The sequence below is a fragment of the Protopterus annectens genome, chromosome 14.part0 (assembly GCF_019279795.1).
Source record: "Protopterus annectens isolate FY-2018-M chromosome 14.part0, PAN1.0, whole genome shotgun sequence".
In the NCBI taxonomy this organism is placed as follows: Eukaryota; Metazoa; Chordata; order Ceratodontiformes; family Protopteridae; genus Protopterus; species Protopterus annectens.
Window position 1 is genome coordinate 1,097,559,689 of NC_056748.1, and position 20,714 is coordinate 1,097,580,402.

At 41.4% G+C, this 20,714-nt stretch overlaps 1 protein-coding gene across 4 annotated transcripts in view; it reads left to right on the plus strand.

Moving 5' to 3' along the window:
* Window positions 1–20,714, plus strand: part of ZMIZ1 (zinc finger MIZ-type containing 1) — a 2,170,450-nt gene that overhangs the window by 227,290 nt on the left and 1,922,446 nt on the right. The gene's annotated exons all lie outside the window — the stretch shown is intronic.

Here is a 20,714-nt window from a genome sequence, read left to right on the forward strand (position 1 = left end):
ATCACTTCTGACCTGAATAGCCCTGTTGTCCTTTAAATCGGTCTTCATTTGCATTGACACTGGCATGCTCCCACCTCTAATGCACACATTCACCTGCAGTGGAAAGAAGTGTACATACCTTGTTGCCTGCTTGTTGGTTACAATGGCATTATGTCACAGTGACTGGAAAAAGGCACAAAACACAATGGATGAATAAAAAAGATCCAACCACGAATGAAGGCAGAACGACCTTTATAGTAAAAAAGTACAAGCGCTTTCGTCTGGACAAGACTTCTTCAGATACAAACAACACACAGGTGCTACCAAAATGTATAATGCCTCACAATACAGTCAATTAAGCTTTTAAAGAAACACACACATATAAAGAATATGCAGTTGTAAAATATAAGGTATACTAATACTAAATACATTAGACTAAAAAACATTAACAAAAGTATAAACCATTTGATTCTACAATATAATTCATGTTAAACCCTGGCTGCTTTTGCTAGTAGTACTGGTTTAATACTAATGTATTAATTTAGACCAGGAGCAATATGTGCCCTCAGCCTAAGTTGCCATTTAAGTTCTTTATTTAATAAAATATTTTTGCAATCTCCCCCTCTAACATTGTCTCTAACAACTTCAATAATGCCAAATTTATAACCAGAAAAGGAAGCACATATCTCCGAATGTTTAAAAAGTGCACTACTTTCCTTGGCTGTCCTACTGTCGTATGTGTGTTCATATATTCTGTCTCTGAGTGCCCTCTCAGTTTTTCCAACGTAAAATGCAGGGCACCCACCACATATCGCCAAATAAACCAACATCTTGGTTCTGCAGTTACCCCTGCAGAATCTCACAAAACTATTGAGCCCATTCTTTAGTCTAATATTTGCATCACTGACAATGTAGGAACATTGGCTACAACTACCACAAGGAACAGTATTCTTATTAAAATGTCTTACGTTGGTATCAATGTACTCAAAAACTTTTTTGAAATTCCTTCCAGTCCTAAATGTAAATATAGGTTTTGGTCCTACCGCCTCAAAGAGATCTTTGTTACTTTTTAATATGCACCAATTGGAACTAATAATATTGGTAAAAGTGTCAGGAAATGTAGTGAATTCTGTAACACAGAACCCCCTAAAATCTTTACCATCTCCACACTGAGACCCTGAAACAACAAAGGGCTGACCTAACAGAGGCTTATATCTTTTGCCCCATTCACCATAAACTTTAGCCAATATGTCACAAACCATATCTATAGGATAATTCCTTTCAGTAAACTTACTACCCAGAAAAAGAAATTCATTCTTCAAGTCATTGAAATCTGAAGTCATCCTGGCTATCCTAACTGCCTGTCCTTTTACAAGGCTTTTCTTTTGAAATGTAGGGTGATGACTGTCAAAGTGCAAATAACTGTTGCACCAAGTATCTTTACGGTAAATCTTAGATTTAAAATTCTTGTTGGTTTTAACAATAGTAATGTCCAAATAGTTAATAGTGTCAGGATGCCAAGTATGTGTAAAGGTAAGAAAACTGGTACTGTTATTCAAGGAATCCATCAACAAGGTAAGCATTTCTGTAGTTCCTTTCCATAAAATAAAAATGTCGTCAAGGAACCCGAGATAGATTTTAATATTTCCTTGAAAAGGACTACCAAAAACATATCTACTCTCCCACTCCAGCATGACCAAGTTGGCGTACATGGGGGCACAAGCTGCCCCCATTGCAACACCACTGGTCTGTTGGAAATATTCACCTTGGAAACTGATGTAATTGTGATCTAAAACAATTTCCAAAAGTTCCAGAATTAATGGAATCTTGTCCTTGTCTAGGGAAGCGTGTTTGTAAATACTGTCACTGAAATACTCAAAACTCAGTTCACGGGGAATGCAAGTAAATAAATTCTTCACATCAATAGTGAGGAAACCGACGTCCTCACTCCACAGATCTGGGGTTAATTTGCTGAGAAAATCCCATGAATCCCTTAAAAGATGTACCGTTTTCATCAAAATTTCTTTAATATATGATGATCAACGAAAACCGCTAATGGATGTGTTTTGGAATTTCTAGCAGAAACAATGGGTCGAAAAGTTGGAGCTAAAATGGATTTGTGAACCTTAGGTAGTCCAAAGAAGGTGGGAATTATAGAATTGTTTTGTCTCAGATATCTGTGGGTCTTAGAATCAATCCTGTTTTCTAATAGATATTCTTCTAAAATAGAATCAATTCTCCCGTAAGCTATGTTGATTTCATTAATTGAAATGGGAGAGTAAGTAGTAGAATCCAACAAAATATTGGTAATAGAATTATAATATTCCTCAGTATCAAGCAACACATCACCCCCTCCCTTGTCGGGTTGCATAATACGCAGTTCATTTTGCCCTTGTAAGTGATGAAGTAGTTGGATTTCATCATGACTTAAATTGGTTAAACCACAGTTTAATTTATGCCTATAAAAGGCTTCATATATTTCATCCATAACTGTTTTTTCATATAGCAATAAAACAGGGTGAAGGGGTGGATTGTAGGTACTACTTCGAACTAAACCCTCTGAAACATTATTATTCTCTTTGTTTTGTTAAAAATCATGTTTAAATTTAACTTTCTTAGAAATAATTTAAAATCAACCAAGAGATTAGCTAAATCACCAGGGTTGCTTTTAACATATTTAAAACCTCTGGAGAATAAGTTAAAATGTAATTTCCCTATCACTTGAGTGGAATAATTGTAGATTTTAAAACCCTTATATTCAGATACAATGCAATCAGTCCCTTCCTGAATCACTATCTGCCCTTCTTGACCACCCTTTTCCATCCATAATTCATCCCATAGCCATTGCTCGAATGACCTGGGTCTGGAGCATGCCTGGTCTTGCTGGACAATCGTTCTGACCTCCTTGGGAATAAAAAAGGGTCTTGCGGTTCAGAAAAGGAGTCTAGCTCATCAAGGGGTCTGTTGTGACTCGTACCTCTATCTGATGGCACCCCTTGATCATGAATATCAGTCACAAGAGGGTTAATGTCGTCATCAAATCCTGTATTTACATTTGTATTAATATTATTTCCATTACCATATTTATTGTTGAAAGTAGGACCAGGATAAACTTTACCAACACTGTACTGCTGTTGGTCCCTCAGGAATTTCTTTTGTTTCCTTAAAAAAATGTTATTAACTCTCCTGTCAATTTTGTCAAGGATCTTCCTATACAAAGATTCATATTCAGAAAATAATAAATCTTTTAAAATATTTTCATTCAAAATATTTATCTCCTTACACAAAGGCAGCATGGTGGCATCATTGTATTTAATAAGTCTTTTAATAAGACCCAAACCACACTCATCAAAATAAGAATGTAAATCTTTTAAAACATCTTTAGAATATATGACGCCAAAAGGATATGTAAAGAATCTTAAACCTTGTGGTACAAAACCATGTTCAATACAACAATGTAGATAACGATTGTCCAGCTCTAAACATTTATATTTAAAAAGTTTCTTTTCCAAAGAAAATATCATGTCTTTTAAAGTCAAGGAATCAACGGAATTGTCCCCATAACCATGCTTTGCAAAATGAATATTGTCAACAGGATTAAAATCAAAATTCCTATTGAACATGTGTTGAAAACATTTTTTAGGTTCAAAAAGCACATCATGGTTAGGAACGGCACCCTGGGTCCTGTGGAGTGAGGACGTCCGTTTCCTCACTATTGATGTGAAGAATTTATTTACTTGCATTCCCCGTGAACTGAGTTTTGAGTATTTCAGTGACAGTATTTACAAACACTCTTCCCTAGACAAGGACAAGATTCCATTAATTCTGTAACTTTTGGAAATTGTTTTAGATCACAATTATATCCGTTTCCAAGGTGAATATTTCCAACAGACCAGTGGTGTTGCAATGGGGGCAGCTTGTGCCCCCATGTACGCCAACTTGGTCATGCTGGAGTGGGAGAGTAGATACGTTTTTGGTAGTCCTTTTCAAGGAAATATTAAAATCTATCTCTGATTCCTTGACGACATTTTTACTTTATGGAAAGGAACTACAGAAATGCTTACCTTGTTTATGGGTTACTTGAACAACAGTACCAGTTTTCTTACCTTTACACATACTTGGCATCCTGACACTATTAACTATTTGGACATTACTATTGTTAAAACCAACAAGAATTTTAAATCTAAGATTTACCGTAAAGATACTTGGTGCAACAGTTATTTGCACTTTGACAGTCATCACCCTACATTTCAAAAGAAAAGCCTTGTAAAAGGACAGGCAGTTAGGATAGCCAGGATGACTTCAGATTTCAATGACTTGAAGAATGAATTTCTTTTTCTGGGTAGTAAGTTTACTGAAAGGAATTATCTTATAGATATGGTTTGTGACATATTGGCTAAGGTTTATGGTGAATGGGGCAAAATATATAAGCTTCTGTTAGGTCAGCCCTTTGTTGTTTCAGGGTCTCAGTGTGGAGATGGTAAAGATTTTAGGGGGTCCTGTGTTACAGAGTTCACTACATTTCCTGACACTTTTACCAAATTAGTTCCAATTGGTGCATGTTAAAAAGTAACAAAGATCTCTTTGAGGCGGTAGGACCAAAACCTATATTTACATTTAGGACTGGAAGGAATTTCAAAAAGGTTTTTGAGTACATTGATACCAACGTAAGACATTTTAATAAGAATACTGTTCCTTGTGGTAGTTGTAGCCAATGTTCCTACATTGTCAGTGATGCAAATGTTAGACTAAAGAATGGGCTCAATAGTTCTGTGAGATTCTGCAGGGGTAACTGCAGAACCAAGATGTTGGTTTATTTGGCGATATGTGGTGGGTGCCCTGCATTTTACGTTGGAAAAACTGAGAGGGCACTCAGAGACAGAATATATGAACACACATACGACAGTAGGACAGCCAAGGAAAGTAGTGCACTTTTTAAACATTCGGAGATATGTGCTTCCTTTTCTGGTTATAAATTTGGCATTATTGAAGTTGTTAGAGACAATGTTAGAGGGGGAGATTGCAAAAATATTTTATTAAATAAAGAACTTAAATGGCAACTTAGGCTGAGGGCACATATTGCTCCTGGTCTAAATGAATACATTAGTATTAAACCAGTACTACTAGCAAAAGCAGCCAGGGTTTAACATGAATTATATTGTAGAATCAAATGGTTTATACTTTTGTTAATGTTTTTTAGTCTAATGTATTTAGTATTAGTATACCTTATATTTTACAACTGCATATTCTTTATATGTGTGTTTCTTTAAAAGCTTAATTGACTGTATTGTGAGGCATTATAAATTTTTGTAGCACCTGTGTGTTTTTTGTATCTGAAGAAGTCTTGTCCAGACGAAAGCGCTTGTACTTTTTTACTATAAAGGTCATTCTGCCTTCATTCGTGGTTGGATCTTTTTTATTCATCCATTATGTCGCAGTGAACCGTGGAATGTGAGTTATGGCCGTCTACCAAAATGTGTTGGCTACACACTTGACTGTCAGGAAAAGTGGATGTACTAGACAGACAATGTGGTGTGTGTGCACATGTTCATTCAGAAGTACTTTGCGTTGTCTGAGGGACATCGTCGACCATAGAGATATAAGCCGTGTCAGTCTGCAGTTACTGATAGAAAAAGTCTGGGCCTTTGGCTTATGAATTCTTTAAGAAATTGCCTGGGTGGTTATAGTTTTCTTGGACATTTGTGTGCATGTGATGGTATCTTTTTGTCAGTAATGGTGTCCTAAGGTGATGATTACATGAAGTCAAACCACTGACTCGTATTTTTGTGTCTAAGTGCATTTCAACATTTATGATTTTGTCGTTTGCTTGTCATTCGTCTTTTATTTTGTGAGATTTGGTGTTTTTTGTAGAATTGTTCTGATGGTACCATTCACCTAGATTCTTGGGGGTATCAAGTCTTAAAATTACAACATGAAATCTTCCTGATGTGTGAGTGGAGATTACCTTCATCCGAAACATCACGTACTGTGGTTTGCATTCAGTCTGTTGTGTCTTCTGCTTTTCCATTGAAAATGTACTTGTGCAATGTTTAGTCATTGAATGTAAGTATTCATTTATTGTACCAGATTTGGTCTTAAAACTGCGTCAGTGACATTACAGATTGGGGGAATATGTGTTTAGTTATTGAGTCAGTATTTGTTAACTTAGTAGTTAACCCCTGGTCCGTAGTGGCTGTAGGTGCTACACCAGAGGGATCCTGGGTAAAATTTGAATGGTCTGAGGTAAGACAAATAGCCACAACAGAGTCACCCACTTGTGGCTGAGGCAAGTTGCTTGTAGGTTATGGTAGCAAAGGAAAGAAGGACCAACCATGGACCCAATAGTCTGTTTCACGACCAAGATGAAAATGGTACCCATTTCCCAGGGAAGATTAGCAGTAGTTGCTGATAAACACTTATGTGGGCTAGCGTAGTTCCTTTTTGACAGAAAAACACACATTAAAAATCACTTTAAAACACTATGCCAGCCCCACACAGTTAAAATAAATACAATTTATCCACAGAAAAACATGTTTTAATTACTTTACAACACTTTCAAACTGGCAAAGAAAACAAACAAAAAAAAAACAAACACTATGTCTAAAAGTATGTTACTGTCTTAAGACAGTTCATTAAAACACAACACTACTAGCTTTAAAATAACATTCCTGAAGAGGAAAGTAAAAAAAAAAAAATCAACAAAAATAAGAAAATGTAATTTTTCTCCCAAAAGGAACGTACCTGCCCAGCAAAGAAAAACACAAGCTGACCATCTATCCTGTTAAGCCTCAGAGGAGAGTACTGTTCAGCACCAGTAAAGCTGCGAAGGGCTTCACACCCAAACATGTCTGTTAGTCAGCTCATCTAAAGCTACCTAACAGTCTGTGCATGTGGAAGGTGGCCAGCTGTTATATCCTTGGCAAGATATAATCCATATAGCTAAGGCTACTGCAGCAGTGATCAGTATGATAAACATTGTTCAGTCATTGCATATTGTGAGTATCCATTCACACCGCCTACCCTGACCTGGCCAAAGCCTTTGATACTGTTCTCCACTTGGGTATAATAGATAAACTCTCTCAACTGGGCATCAGTCCATATGATACTAGATGGGTAGCAAATTGGCTCTCACTGATAGAACCCACCTAGTCAAAATAGGGGAAGCCACCTCAGGCAGCAGACCCTTAACAAGCGGCGTACTCCAGGGATCATTCGTGGGGCCTCTGTTATTTGGAATATACTTTTCTGTGGTGCAGGACAAAACCTGTGGGCTATGGCTGACCAAGTTTGCAGGTGACTGTCACTGTCATAAATTCCCGTAGTAATATGGACATACTCAAAGAGGGTCTCACTCAAACAAATGACCGGTGCCAGAAACATAGCCTCAAACTGAATGCCAAAAAAATGCATCATCATCCCCTTTGGGGAGAGTGACATCCCCACAGATTATCACATTAATAACAAGGTTCTAAGCACACAGTCAGTCATGAGAGACTTGGGTGCCCAGGTTGATGGCAACCTGATTTTAGACCACCATATTATTGCCTTTGTTGTACAGAAAGTTTTCTACGTGGCCCTCCTCGTTAGGAAGGGTATCTCAGCCAGGGGCAAGGAGGTCATAACATCCCTGTATTCTTCTAAGACCCATTATTGAGTACAATGCCCCTTTCTGCATGTACCTCACAAGCAGCAGCTGGAAAGACCACAGAGGTTTCCCACCAGGGGAATCCAGGGCCTCAAACATCTGCCCAACACTGATAGGCTAAAAGCCCTGTCCCTCTATTCAATGTCATACTGACTTCTCAGAGGTGACCTCTGTCTGGCATGCAAAGTAAGCTCAGACCCCGCTTTGGTAGGACTGCTGCATATCTGCTAGTTTAACTCCACTCGAGAAACCCGCACGCACAACCTCAACCTGGTCTGTGACATCAGTAGGACTTTGAGGTGGGACAGATTTGTGTCTTCCCCCTATTGTGGAATAAACTCCCTCTCCACGTCAAGCAGAATACCTCATTATCCCTTTTTAAGTGCAACCTGGATAACCGAATGGGGAACAGGAAATACATCCCTGGGATTCCACCTGTGTCCCTGCTGGACAAGGGGCATCAGGTGCTGCGGAACATAGGCTGAATTATTGGCTAGATTTGTAAGGGCCTCAGGGCCAGTAGCCTAGTAACTTCTGATGAACCTGAGGTGGCCAGCTGTTATATCCTTGGCAGGCTATAACCCATGTAGCTAAGGCTACTGCAGCAGTGATCAGTATGATAAACATTGTTCAGTCGTTGCACATCGTAAATATCCATTCACTGTACCAGATTTGTTCCTGAAACTGTTTTATTTAAATTACAGATTGGAGTAATATTTGCTTATTTTTTTGAAAAAGTATTATTCATTTAGCAAGACCTGTTTACAAAAAGACCCAGAAGTTGCAAGTCTCAGATAACATGTTTGCCTGTAGCATTCATTGGAATGTTAACATATGTGCACATTAGAACTGTGTTCTTCTCTCAGAGTAGGTGTAGGCAGTCTAAGCTGTTGCTAACTTGGATGAAATAGCAGAAAATTTATTTTTGGGGGGCTAGTTTAGAAAACTACTGCATTGGGGATCCCTCCCAAAGCCAAAGTATGTATATTTTTAGGAAGGGAAACTCTGATAAAATGTTAGGGCCATAAATAAAAATACTGCAGTGATGTTCTTCATGTTTCACTGTTGCAGTTATTACATTTGGGTAATCCTGCTGGCAGGTTGCCCTCAGTCGACCTGAATTCCAAAGTCCTGGGTCCTGCATCGGCTGCTGTCACCCCTTCCCTGACGTCAGGTCGTCAGGGGTATAAAAGATTCGGCCGATGCCATTTTCTTTAGTCTTTCTTGCTGTGCGGTGCCCGAAGCAGAAGCAGTTCGCAAGTGCCGGTCGGCCAACTCCTGAGATTTTCGTGTTCGAGTTTCAGATCCGAAGTCTTCAATACAGCTAAGTACCCCATTGGGGGAAACTTTTTTCTTGCTCCAGACCAATGTCAGAAAAAGTTAATTGTATTTCTTGTGTAAAGCAAATACCTCATAAGGACTTTCATTCTTACTGTATTCCTTGCCTATGCCCTGATCACAATGTTGCTGGTTGTCTGTTTTTTGCTAGATTTAACCAACGCACTATTAAGCGTCAGTATGATTTTGCTTTAAACTATTTTGGACGCTGGTTTAATTATCCAGAAATGTCGTCGGATAGCTATCCGACTACCGGAGTTCACAAAAATGCAAAGAAAAGTAGAGATAGACAACTGAGGCCCAAAACTGAAGGCAAAGCTTCTCCTAAGCCAGTCGCCGGTTTGCCAGCTCTCGGTGAGGCGCTTGCGCAGCCCCTGATGCCTGCTACTTTAGAGTCGCAGCCACTACCGACTCCAACGTGGAGCCGGCCATGCCGCTGGAAACTCGAGATATTGGAGCCTCAGATACTATTCCTTCAGATGGGTCCAGAGCCGCTGAGCAGGCACCAGCTTCTGAGGGTGTATTCAGACCTAAACACCTTTACATTAAATCAACTTCAGCTTCAAAGGCAAAGACTAAAGTACCTTCTAAAACAAAGAAACAAACTCAAGAGCCACGTGGACAGGCCTCTATGCCCAAAAAACCAATGCTCAAAATGGCCGAAGACTTAATTACCTTGATCAGGGGTCCCCCCCCCCCCCTTGATAAGAGGCCTAGGCAAGAGACTGACTATGAATCTTCAGATCAGGTTTCTATTTCTTCTGATTCCTCTTCTGATCAGGAATATTCTCTTCCCTCCTATAAGGATTCTGATGCTGAAGAATCATTTCCTTCAGCTACTCCTCCAGAGGACTATTCTTTTGGGGAAACCTTGCATACCATGAGGGAGCATTTCCACTGGGAGAGCCAAGATTTTTCAGAATCTAAAAAGAGGGGAAACTTTTTCTTGCTCCAGACCGATGTCAGTAAAAGTCAACAATTGTATTTCTTGTGGGAAGCAAATACCTCATAAGGATTTTCATTCTTACTGTATTCCCTGCCTAGGCCCTGACCACGACGTTGCTAGTTGTCGGTTTTGCAGTAGATTCAACCAACGCACTATTAAGCGTCTGTTCGATTTTGCTTTATACTACTGCGGCCGAAGGTTTAACTATATAATGCCGTCGGAACAACTGACGACCGGAGTTTATAAAAAGCGCAAGGACAAAGAAAAGGACAGGCATCCGAGGTCCAAAACCAATGACGAAGCCTCTTCTAGGGCAGTCGCCGGTTCGCCGTTGCTCAGTGAGGCACTTTCGCAGCCCCTGACTCCCGCTACCTCAGAACCACAGGCTGCCTCCGACTCCCATGTGGAGACAACTAGGCCTCTGGAAACTCAAGGTATTGGGCCTACGGAAACTATTCCCTCAGATGGGTCCGGAGCTGCTGAGCAGGCATCGGCTTCTGAGGGTGTTTTCAGACCTTCACAGCTTACTATCAAGACCACTTTAGCAGCCAAGGCAAAGTCCAAAACACCTTTAAAGACAAAGAAACAAGTACAGCATTCACCTGGACAGTCATCCATGCCAAAGAAACAGATGCTTAAAATGGCCGAGGACCTAATTACTCTGATCAGGGGTTCCCATCCCCCTCCTGATAAAAGGTCTAGGCAAGATACTGACTATGATTCCTCTGACCAGGTTTCTATTTCCTCTGATTCCTCTTCAGAACAGGGATATTCTCTTCCTCCCTATGAGGACTCTGACGCTGAAGAATCTATCCCTTCAGCCTCTCCTCCTGAGGATTACTCTTTTGGGGAAACCCTGCACACCATGAGGGAGCATTTCCATTGGGAGAGCCAGGATTATTCAGAATCCAAGAAAAGGCTCAGAGACTTTCTTTTACTGCCTCAGCACAGGCCCCCTGTACTATAAATTGTTGATATATTTTCTGAATCCAGTTTGTCTCCTTTACCCCCTGCACCAGTTAAGCCAGATAGGTACTACAGGGTCCCAGATTCCCATAAATTTCTTTATAAAAGCCCTGCTGCTGACCCAGAAACAATTTCTCAGGGTCCCAAAGGGGTCAAGGCTTCCACTGCAAAAAACCCTGTTCCCTCTGATAGGGATTCTAGAGCACTGGACAGATGGGGGAAGAAAGTTTACACCTCTGCTACTTTAGCTGTAAGGGCTTTAAACTGCCAGTTTCACATGCCTAAATATCAACAATACCTAATGTCTTTGCTAAAACAGAAAATGATTACAAGCTCAGAATGTTCTAAAAATAAGGAAATGCAGGATTTATTGCATGCAGCTGAACAAGTGGGAAAGCAGACTTTGCAATGTGGTTTTGATTCATTAGAGGCTTCTTGCAGAGCCGCAGTTACAGGTTCTGTCATTCGAAGGCATGCTTGGTTAAAAGAACAAAGTTTACCTGATCATGTTAAAGCAAAATTGTTGGATGCTCCATTACAACATGATACTTTGTTTGGTGTTAAGGCAGAAGAGGTGTTAACGAAAATGGAGGATAAAGCAAAATCTATGCAGACAGTAAAGGATTTCTTACAGGTTCAGCCTTCCAGATTTAGCAGGAACTGGCCTTCTAATAATTGGTCCTTTAGAGTGTCAGACAGGCCACAAAGAGGCAGATACAGACGCCCAAGAGGCAGATCTCAGCCCCAAGGCTCATACAGACCTAAGCAGTGGGGTGCTTCAGCCCCCAAAGGCGGAGAAGACAAATCACGACCTTATAGGAAACAGTCCCAATGACTTACCTGTACCAATGCCAAGCTCTTACCTTTTGGCAGCTCCCTTAGGGGGAAACTAGCACTTTTCTCACAAAATTGGCACATGATCACCCAGGACAAATGGGTACTGAATACTGTTTCCCCAGGGTTACAGGTTCCACTTTCACACCCTTCCAAGGTCAAAAGGTATGCCAGACCTGCCACAAAATCAGTGGGCAGAGGCACAAAAACAAATTTCTGCTCTCATGGACATGAGGGCTATCCAAAAAGTACATCAGCAAGAGCAGGGACAAGTTTTTTACTTGAGACTTTTCTTGGTACCCAGAAAGGACAAAGCTTGGAGACCAGTACTGGACCTGTCTACTCTAAATACTTTCCTGGACGTTTCAAAATTCAAAATTTATTTATTTATTTATTTCCAGTTTGATAACTGGGGAAGTCCACTGGGCTCGAGGGCCCATTTTCAGTGGAGGCCCGGGGAGAAAAGCTCCGATCATAAACGTATTACACACTTTAAGCTACATATTACAATGAAATTGCACTCTTAAACAATTTACAAATAGGAAAAGTACAATTTTTTATACAGATTGTATTAATAGTAGAGAAAACAAAATATAGAGTTTCATTTTAAGTTTCAGATGAATGATACATTTTATGTAAATAGTGAAAGTTACAGTTCCAAGAAGAGGCATGTAGTCAGAGGGAAGTGAAGATATAAGAGAATTTACATAGAGTTTACAGTGGGGCGAAGATGAAGAAAGTAGAAGGTGGGGGATAAAGAGAGTTAAAAGAAAGAGGGGCGGGAGGGTGGTAATTACAAGGGGAAGTGAAAGGATTTAGGTAGGAATCATTTTTGTTGACACTGCAGCAACTTCTACCCATGCTGGGCAAGAGGGCTTGGCTAGTTACCTTGGACCTCAGAGAGGCATGCCTGCATGTCTCAATCAGACAATCTTGCAGAAGATACCTCAGATTCATAGCTGGCTCAATGCATTACCAATTCTCTGCACTGCCCTTTGGCTTATCTACTGCACCCAGGGTCGGACAGCAAGAACATTCTACTGAAGCATCTGGCGTTTGTAAAAAGATTACTAATTTGCCTAGGGTGCACAGTAAATGAAAATAAATCAAATCTAGTGCCCTCTCAAGAGATAATATTCCTGGGTGCAAGCTTAAATACAACTGCCCAGATGGCTTATCTCACGCCAGACAAACAAAGGCAACTGACTCATTACTTTCAAATGATGGCAACAAAGACCCAGCTACCTGCAAGAAAAATTCTGCAGGCTTTGGGCTTCATGGCATCCTGCATCCTGCTAATTCCATATGCAAGACTGCATATGCAGAAGCTACAATGGTATCTAAAAAGTGTTTGGACTCAACATTATCACAGCCTGGAAACAATAATTACTCTCATTCCCAGCCTGCAACAAGAGTTTCGATGGTGGGCACTGGCCTGTCACCACAACAAGGGACAGCCTTTCACTTTACCCACAGCCAGGCAGACACTAACAACAGATGCATCGGATTATGCCTGGGGAGCACACATGGCAGGAAAATGTATACAGGGCAAGTGGCCCACAGATCAAATGCATCTTCATATCAATCAAAAAGAGATGCTAGCTGTACAGAATGCCCTGACAGCCTTCAAGGATCTACTACATCCAGGACAACTATTACTAAAGACGGACAATACTACAGTCATGTGGTACATAAACAAGCAAGGGGGCACACATTCCTACCCCCTCTGCAGGCAAGCCATGACTTTGTGGAACACAGCACTGGCCTGTCAAGTACATCTGCAGGCACAATTCCTGCCAGGAAAGAAAAATACTCTGGCAGATGAACTAAGCAGAAACCTCATGGGCCCTCACGAGAGGAAACTAGATCCACAAGTCTTCAACATGATAAGGAAATGGGGATGCCCATAGATCTATTTGCCTCCCCTCACAACTGCCAACTACAGAGATTCTGCACAAGGACTTATCACTCACAAGCATGGAAGGTGGATGCTCTATCATTCAGCTGGAAAAGCCTAACAGTTTATGCCTATCCACCACTACCTCTACTCCCCCAGGTACTCTTAAAAGTCAGACAAGAGAAGCCAAAAATGATTCTGATTGCCCCAGACTGGCCATGCCAGCACTGGTACCCAATCCTAAAGAACTTGTCTCAAGGGCCAGCCTGGACTTTACCTCAAATTACTCATCTGCTGACTCAACAAAACAATCAGATCCTGCACAGCCAACTCAGAACCTTAAATCTGGCTGCATGGCGAATAATATAGCCACTCAGACCACACCTCTCTCTAAAGCAGTTATGGATGTCATTTTGGAAGCCAGGAGGCCCAGCACCAGAAAATCTTATGCAGAAAAATGGAAGAGATTCTGTGCTTGGAACCAGGCACGAGGACTTGCACTGCTTGTTCCTAATATTCCTCAGATTTTACAATACCTATCTGAGATGCTGGACAGAGGCCTATCCTTCTCATCAATTAAGATCCGTGCCTCAGCCATTTCAGCTCATTACAATATGGAACCTCCTATTTTCTCTCTCTCATCCACTACTAAGACAGTACCTCAGAGGGGCAAAAAACATAAGACCCCCAAGGAGAGCACCAATAACAACATGGGACCTCAACTTTGTCTTGGAAAAGCTCACACTGCCTCCTTTTGAGCCAGCCAATACAGCTGAGATAAAATTCTTATCATGGAAAACTGCTCTGCTCCTAGCAATAACTTCAGCAAGAAGAGTATCAGAATTACAGGCATTAATGGCAGTGGAGCCTTTTATCATTTTTCATCCGGACAGGGTTTCTCTAAGGACAAACCCGACATTTATGCCAAAGTTAGTATCTAGTGTGGCTCTTAACCAAACCATTCATTTACCAACCTTTTATCCAAATTCCCAGAATAAAGGGGAGAGACTTCTGCACTCTTTGGACATACACAGGCAGCTACGCTTCTACTTGGACAAAACAAAGGCTTTCAGAAAAACTGAGCAACGTTTTGTGGCATACGCTGCAGGATCACAAGGAAAGGCTATTTCAAAGCAGACCGTTTCAAAATGGATAAGACACTGCATTCGTTTCTGCTATGCACAGCATGGCAAATCAGTGCCTAAGAATATTAGGCCACATTCTACCAAGGCAACAGCCACATCAGCAGCCTTTCTCAAAGGAGTACTAACCAAGGAAATTTTGGAGGCTGCAGCTTGGAGTTCAGTGCACACTTTTACCAAGCACTATCACTTACCTCTTTACTCCAAGTCCAGAGCTGGCTTTGACACTGCAGTTCTGCAGGGCCTCATAGCCACTCTTAATCCTATTTAGGCCCAGCCGCCCAACCTCAGCTTTGGGATTCAACCCAAGTATAATGACTGCAACAGTGAAACAGGATGAACATAGTACAGTTGTGTACCTACCATAAATGTAGATGTTCGAGTGTATTCACTGTTGCAGTCCAGGTTACCCTCTTACCATCCCCCTTTCATTGCTGGGACTTATCTGTACTTCTCTATTCTATACAACCTATGTGGTGTATTTGCTTGTAGAGGAAGGTAATGTTTATGTTAGTGCATGTTTTTTTATTTGCAAATTTTTAGCCTACCCTTTTGGGGGCACCTGACATCTGGGGCAAGAAAAACTGAAGAAAATGGTGTCGGCTGCATCTTTTATACCCCTGGTGCACTGACGTCAAGGAAGAGGCAACCGCAACGACGCCGGACCAGGACTTTGGAATTCAGGCCGACTGCGGGTAGCCTGTCAGCAGGATAACCCAAGTGTAATGACTGCAACAGTGAATACACTTGAACATCTACATTTATGGTAGGTACACAACTGTACTTTTTGATTCTTTGGACGCCTCCTGCAGGGCTGCAGTTACAGGTTCTGTAATTAAGAGGCATGCTTGGTTAAAGGAACAAAATCTGCCTGATCATGTCAAAGTTAAATTATTAGATGCACCTTTACAGCATGATACTTTGGTGTTAAGGCAGAGGAGGTGTTAAAGAAAATGGAGGACAAAGCTAAATCTATGCAAACTGTCAAATATTTTTTACAAGTACAGCCACCTAGGTTTAGTAGACACTGGCCTACAAAGAATTGGTCCTTTCCTGTGTCAGACAGACCTCAAAGGGGCAGATCCAAATGCTCTAGAGGCAGATCCCAGGCGCAAGGTTCCTACAGGTCAAAGCAATGGGGTGCTTCCACCTCCAAAGTTGGAGAAGACAAATCACAACCATACAGGAAACAGTCTCAATGACTTCCCCCTGCCTCCACCAAGCACGTATCTTCTGGCAGCACCCTTAGGGGGAAAATTAGCACTTTTTTCTCATAATTGGCACATTATAACCCAGGACAAGTGGGTTCTAAATATCATTTCACAAGGGTACTAGTTCCATTTCCATACCATGCCAAACGCAAACGGCTGGCCAGGTCTGCCAAAAAATCAATGGGCAGAGGCACAAAAACAAGTCTCATCCCTCATGGACATGGGGGCCATTCAGCTAGTACCAGAGCAAGAGCAGGGACAAGGATTTTACTCGACTGTTCTTGGTTCCCAGAAAGGTCAAGACCTGGAGACCAATACTGGACCTATCTGTTCTGGACACATTCCTGGATATACCTAAATTCAAGATGATGACTTTGCAGCAGCTTCTGCCCATGCTGGGAAAGAATGCTTGGCTGGTGACTCTAGACCTAAAAGAGGCATACCTGCATGTCCCAGTCAGACAATTATGCAGAAGATACCTCAGATTCAAGGCTGGCTCAATGCATTACCAATTCTCTGCACTGCCCTTTGGCTTATCTACTGCGCCCAGGGTCTTTACAAAGTGCCTGGCACCAGTAATTGTATTCTGCAGCCAAAGAGGAATACAAATATATCCTTACTTGGACAACTGCCTAATTCAAGCAGAGAACAAGGACATTCTTCTACAGCATCTGGCGTTTGTGAAAAGGCTTCTAACATGCCTAGGGTACACAGTCAATGAAAAGAAATCAAAACTAGTACCCTCTCAAGAGATAATATTCCTGGGTGCAAGCTTAAATAGAACTGCCCAGATGGCTTATCTCACGCCAGCAAACAAAGGCAACCGACTACCTTTTTCAAAATATTGGCAACAAAGGCCCAGTTATCTGCAAGAAGAATTCTGCAGGCTTTGGGCTTCATGGCATCCTGCATCCTACTAATTCCATGTGCAAGACTGCATATGAGGAAGCTTCAATGGTACCTAAAAAGTGTTTGGACTCAACATTGCCACAGCCTGGAAACAATGATTACTCTCATTCCCTGCCTACAACAGGAGTTTCGATGGTGGGCAAAGGCTTGTCACCAAAACAAGGGACAGCCATTCACATTACCCCCAGCCAGGCAGACGATAACAACGGATGCATCAGATTATGCCTGGGGGGGGGGGGCTGGTCAGACATGGTCCTCAACCCAAATGCATCTACATATCAATCAAAAAGAGGTGCTAGCTGTTCAGAATGGCCTGAAAGCCTTCAAGGACCTACTTCATCCGGGACAACTACTGATAAAGACAGACAACACCACGGTCATGTGGTATATAAACAAGCAGGGGGGCACACATTCTTACCCCCTTTGCAGACTAGCTATGACTTTGTGGGACACAGCATTGACTTACCAAGTACATCTGCAGGCACAATTCCTGCCAGGAAGGAAAAATACTCTGGCAGACGAACTAAGCAGAAATCTCATGGATTCCCACGAGTGGCAGCTGGATCCACAAGTCTTCAGCATGATAACAAGGAAATGGGGATGCCCGGACATAGATCTATTTGCCTCCCCTCACAATTACCAACTAAAAAGATTCTGCACAAGGACTTATCACAAACAAGCAACGAAAGTGGACGCCCTATCAGTGTATGCCTTTCCCCCACTGCCTCTCCTCCCCAAGGTACTTCTAAAGGTCAGACAGGAGAAGCCAAAAATGATACTGATTGTCCCAGACCTTGCCCCACCAGTACTGGTTTCCAGTCCTAAAGAACTTGTCTCAATGCCCAGCTTGGACCTTACCTCAAATACCTCATCTACTATCCCAGCAAAACAGTCAGATCCTGCACAGCCAACTCAGGACTTTAAACCTGGCAGCATGGCGGATAATGTAGTCATACAAAACGCACCTCTCAGCAAAGCTGTGATGGATGTCATTTTGGAGGCCAGAAGGCCTAGTACTAGAAAATCTTATGCTGGAAAATGGAAGAGATTCTGTGCTTGGAACCAGGCACAAGGAACTGATGCAGCTGTGCCAAATATTCCTCAGATTTTGCAATACTTAACTGAGATGCTGGACAAAGGCCTATCCTTTTCATCTATTAAAATTCATGCCTCTGCCATTTTGGCTCATTACAATACAGAGCCACCAATCTTTTCTCATCCCTTATTAAAACAGTACCTCAGAGGAGCCAAAAATTTAAGGCCTCCAAGGAGATCACCATTGCCTGCATGGGTCCTCAACTATGTCTTGGAAAAACTCACCCTGCCTCCTTTTGAGCCAGCTACAACTGCTGATAAAAAGTTTTTATCTTGGAAAACAGCTCTGCTCCTAGCAATAACTTCTGCAAGATGTTTCAGAGCTACAAGCTCTCATGGCTGTGGAACCGTTTATCATTTTTTATCCAGACAGGGTCTCTCTGAGGACAAACCCAACATTTATGCCTAAGGTAATGTCCAGTGTGGCTCTTAACCAAACTATTCATCTGCAAACCTTTTATCCAAATCCACAGAACAAGGGGGAGAGAATTCTGCATTTTTTGGACGTACACAGACGGCTTAGATTCTACTTGGATAGAACCAAAGTTTTCAGAAAGACAGAGCAATTACTAGTGGCATATGCTGCAGGATCACAAGGAAAGGCTATCTCAAAGCAGACTATTTCAAAGTGGATAGGCCACTGCATTTGTTTCTGCTACTTACACCATGGCAAGCCAGTGCCTAAGGGCATTAGGCCACATTCAACCAGAGCTGCAGCCACTTCAGCAGCCTTTCTCAAGGGAGTACCAACCAAGGAAATTTTAGAGGCTGCTACTTGGAGTTCAGTGCACACCTTCACAAAGCACTATCATCTGCCACTCTACTCTAAATCCAGGGCAGGCTTTGCCACTGCAGTTCTGCAGGGCCTCATAGCCGCTCGTAATGCTGTTTAGCTCCACCTCCCAACCATTGCTTTGGGACTCTACCCAAATGTAATGACTGCAACAGTGAAACACGAAGAACATAGTACAGTTGTGTACACTTACCATAAATGTAGATGTTAGAGTGTATTCACTGTTGCAGTCCAGGTTACCCACCCGTCATCCCCCTTTCTTCTGATGGAACCTATCTTTCCTTCTCTGATTTATACAACCTATGTGGTGTATTTGCTAGTAGATGAAGGTAAAGTTTATATTGGTGCATGTACTTATATATATATATATATATATATAAATTTTGGCTACCCTTTCAGGGGGCACCTGACATCTGGGCAAGAAAAACTAAAGAAAATGGCGTTGGCCGCATCTTTTATACCCCTGACGACCTGACGTCGGGGAAGGGGCGACAGCAGCCGACGCAGGACCCAGGACTTTGGAATTCAGGCAGACTGAGGGCAGCCTGCCAGCAGGATTACCCAAATGTAATGACTGCAACAGTGAATACAGTCTAACATCTACATTTATGGTAAGTTTACACAACTGTACTTTAGTTATCTGCAAACTTTACAAAGAAAATTACACTACATAAATTTATAGCAAATTAACCAGTATTTGTTCAATTTTACTTAAACTTTGAAGTGCTGTCAGTTATTGCTACAGTTTCTAGGTTTAAGCCTCAGAAGAAAAGCTGAGGAGGTGTATCCTTGGCAACATAAGCTGGGTGTAGTTAACTGTATATGACTAGTACTAGTTTAAGAAATAGGGGGACTGAGTTTATAGTACACACTACACAGCTAAGTAAGAGGGGGGAGCACATGTCCTAGGTCCTTCAGAGAACGTTGAGAAATAGAGCAGTGCTGAATGAATTTGACACACAGGAGGTGTACTAGAATCAAGGTAAAAGCGCATTAAGAATGGAGGGCCAGTGATAAAAGCAGAAGTTATTAATGTGACTGCAAGTAAATGTCAAGTTTTGGGAGTTGTCATAACCTCAAATGAAGTCCACAGATCTGTTGCCATGGAGTGTAGGGATAAATTAGTCTCAAATAATCAGTAACCTAAACCCAATAAAAAAAAAAAAACTGCTGTGACAGTGAGTTGACTTGACTGTATTTGGTTACAGTGTTGGTTTAAAGGAGTCTGATTGCAGTAGGCGTGGTTAACTAATAATGTAATTCTCAAAAGACTGGTGCGTGGTGCAGTCAACAGATTGAGCTGTGATGTGTTCTATTTTTTACTTTTTAAAAATTTAGTCATTAATTGTATGTCTCCAAGACACCCGAGTCTAGATTTCCATGCGAGTTAAGAGCACTACTTGACAAGCTTTTTTTTATTGCTGGAATTGTTTGTTTAAAGCATTTAGCAAATGCCTGCTTAACTTTACATTTTTAGTGTTTCCATCCATCACCATGAGTGGAATAAATCCTGTTTTTGCTGTTTCATAAATTGTACTTGTTAAATTTTGCTTGGGAGTGGATGCATTGTCTATGTTGCTAGCAGATTTTTATGAAGTACAGCAGTGTGCATCTACTTGCAACATTTTTGCTGTGCTTTTTGTCCTGTCATAAACTTAATAACTTACTGTATGCAGTTTACGCATGTGCAATACCATTCTTGAAACCCTTTTTCATTGCAGAGCCAGATGTTAGTAATTTTAGCATATGCCCTGAATCAGCATGTACTACGTACGAAGTGTTACCTTGGCGACATCAGTGCATATGACTAGGATATTTGTATGCTCTTGTGGTTGGTTGTTCCTGTTGTTAAATAACTCTCTTGTTCTTTGAAGATTATGAAACAGACCTGATGTTTGGCAGATAATGGCTTACACTGCAGCCTTTCTTTTGCAGGAAGTCTGTTGTAACACCTATCTG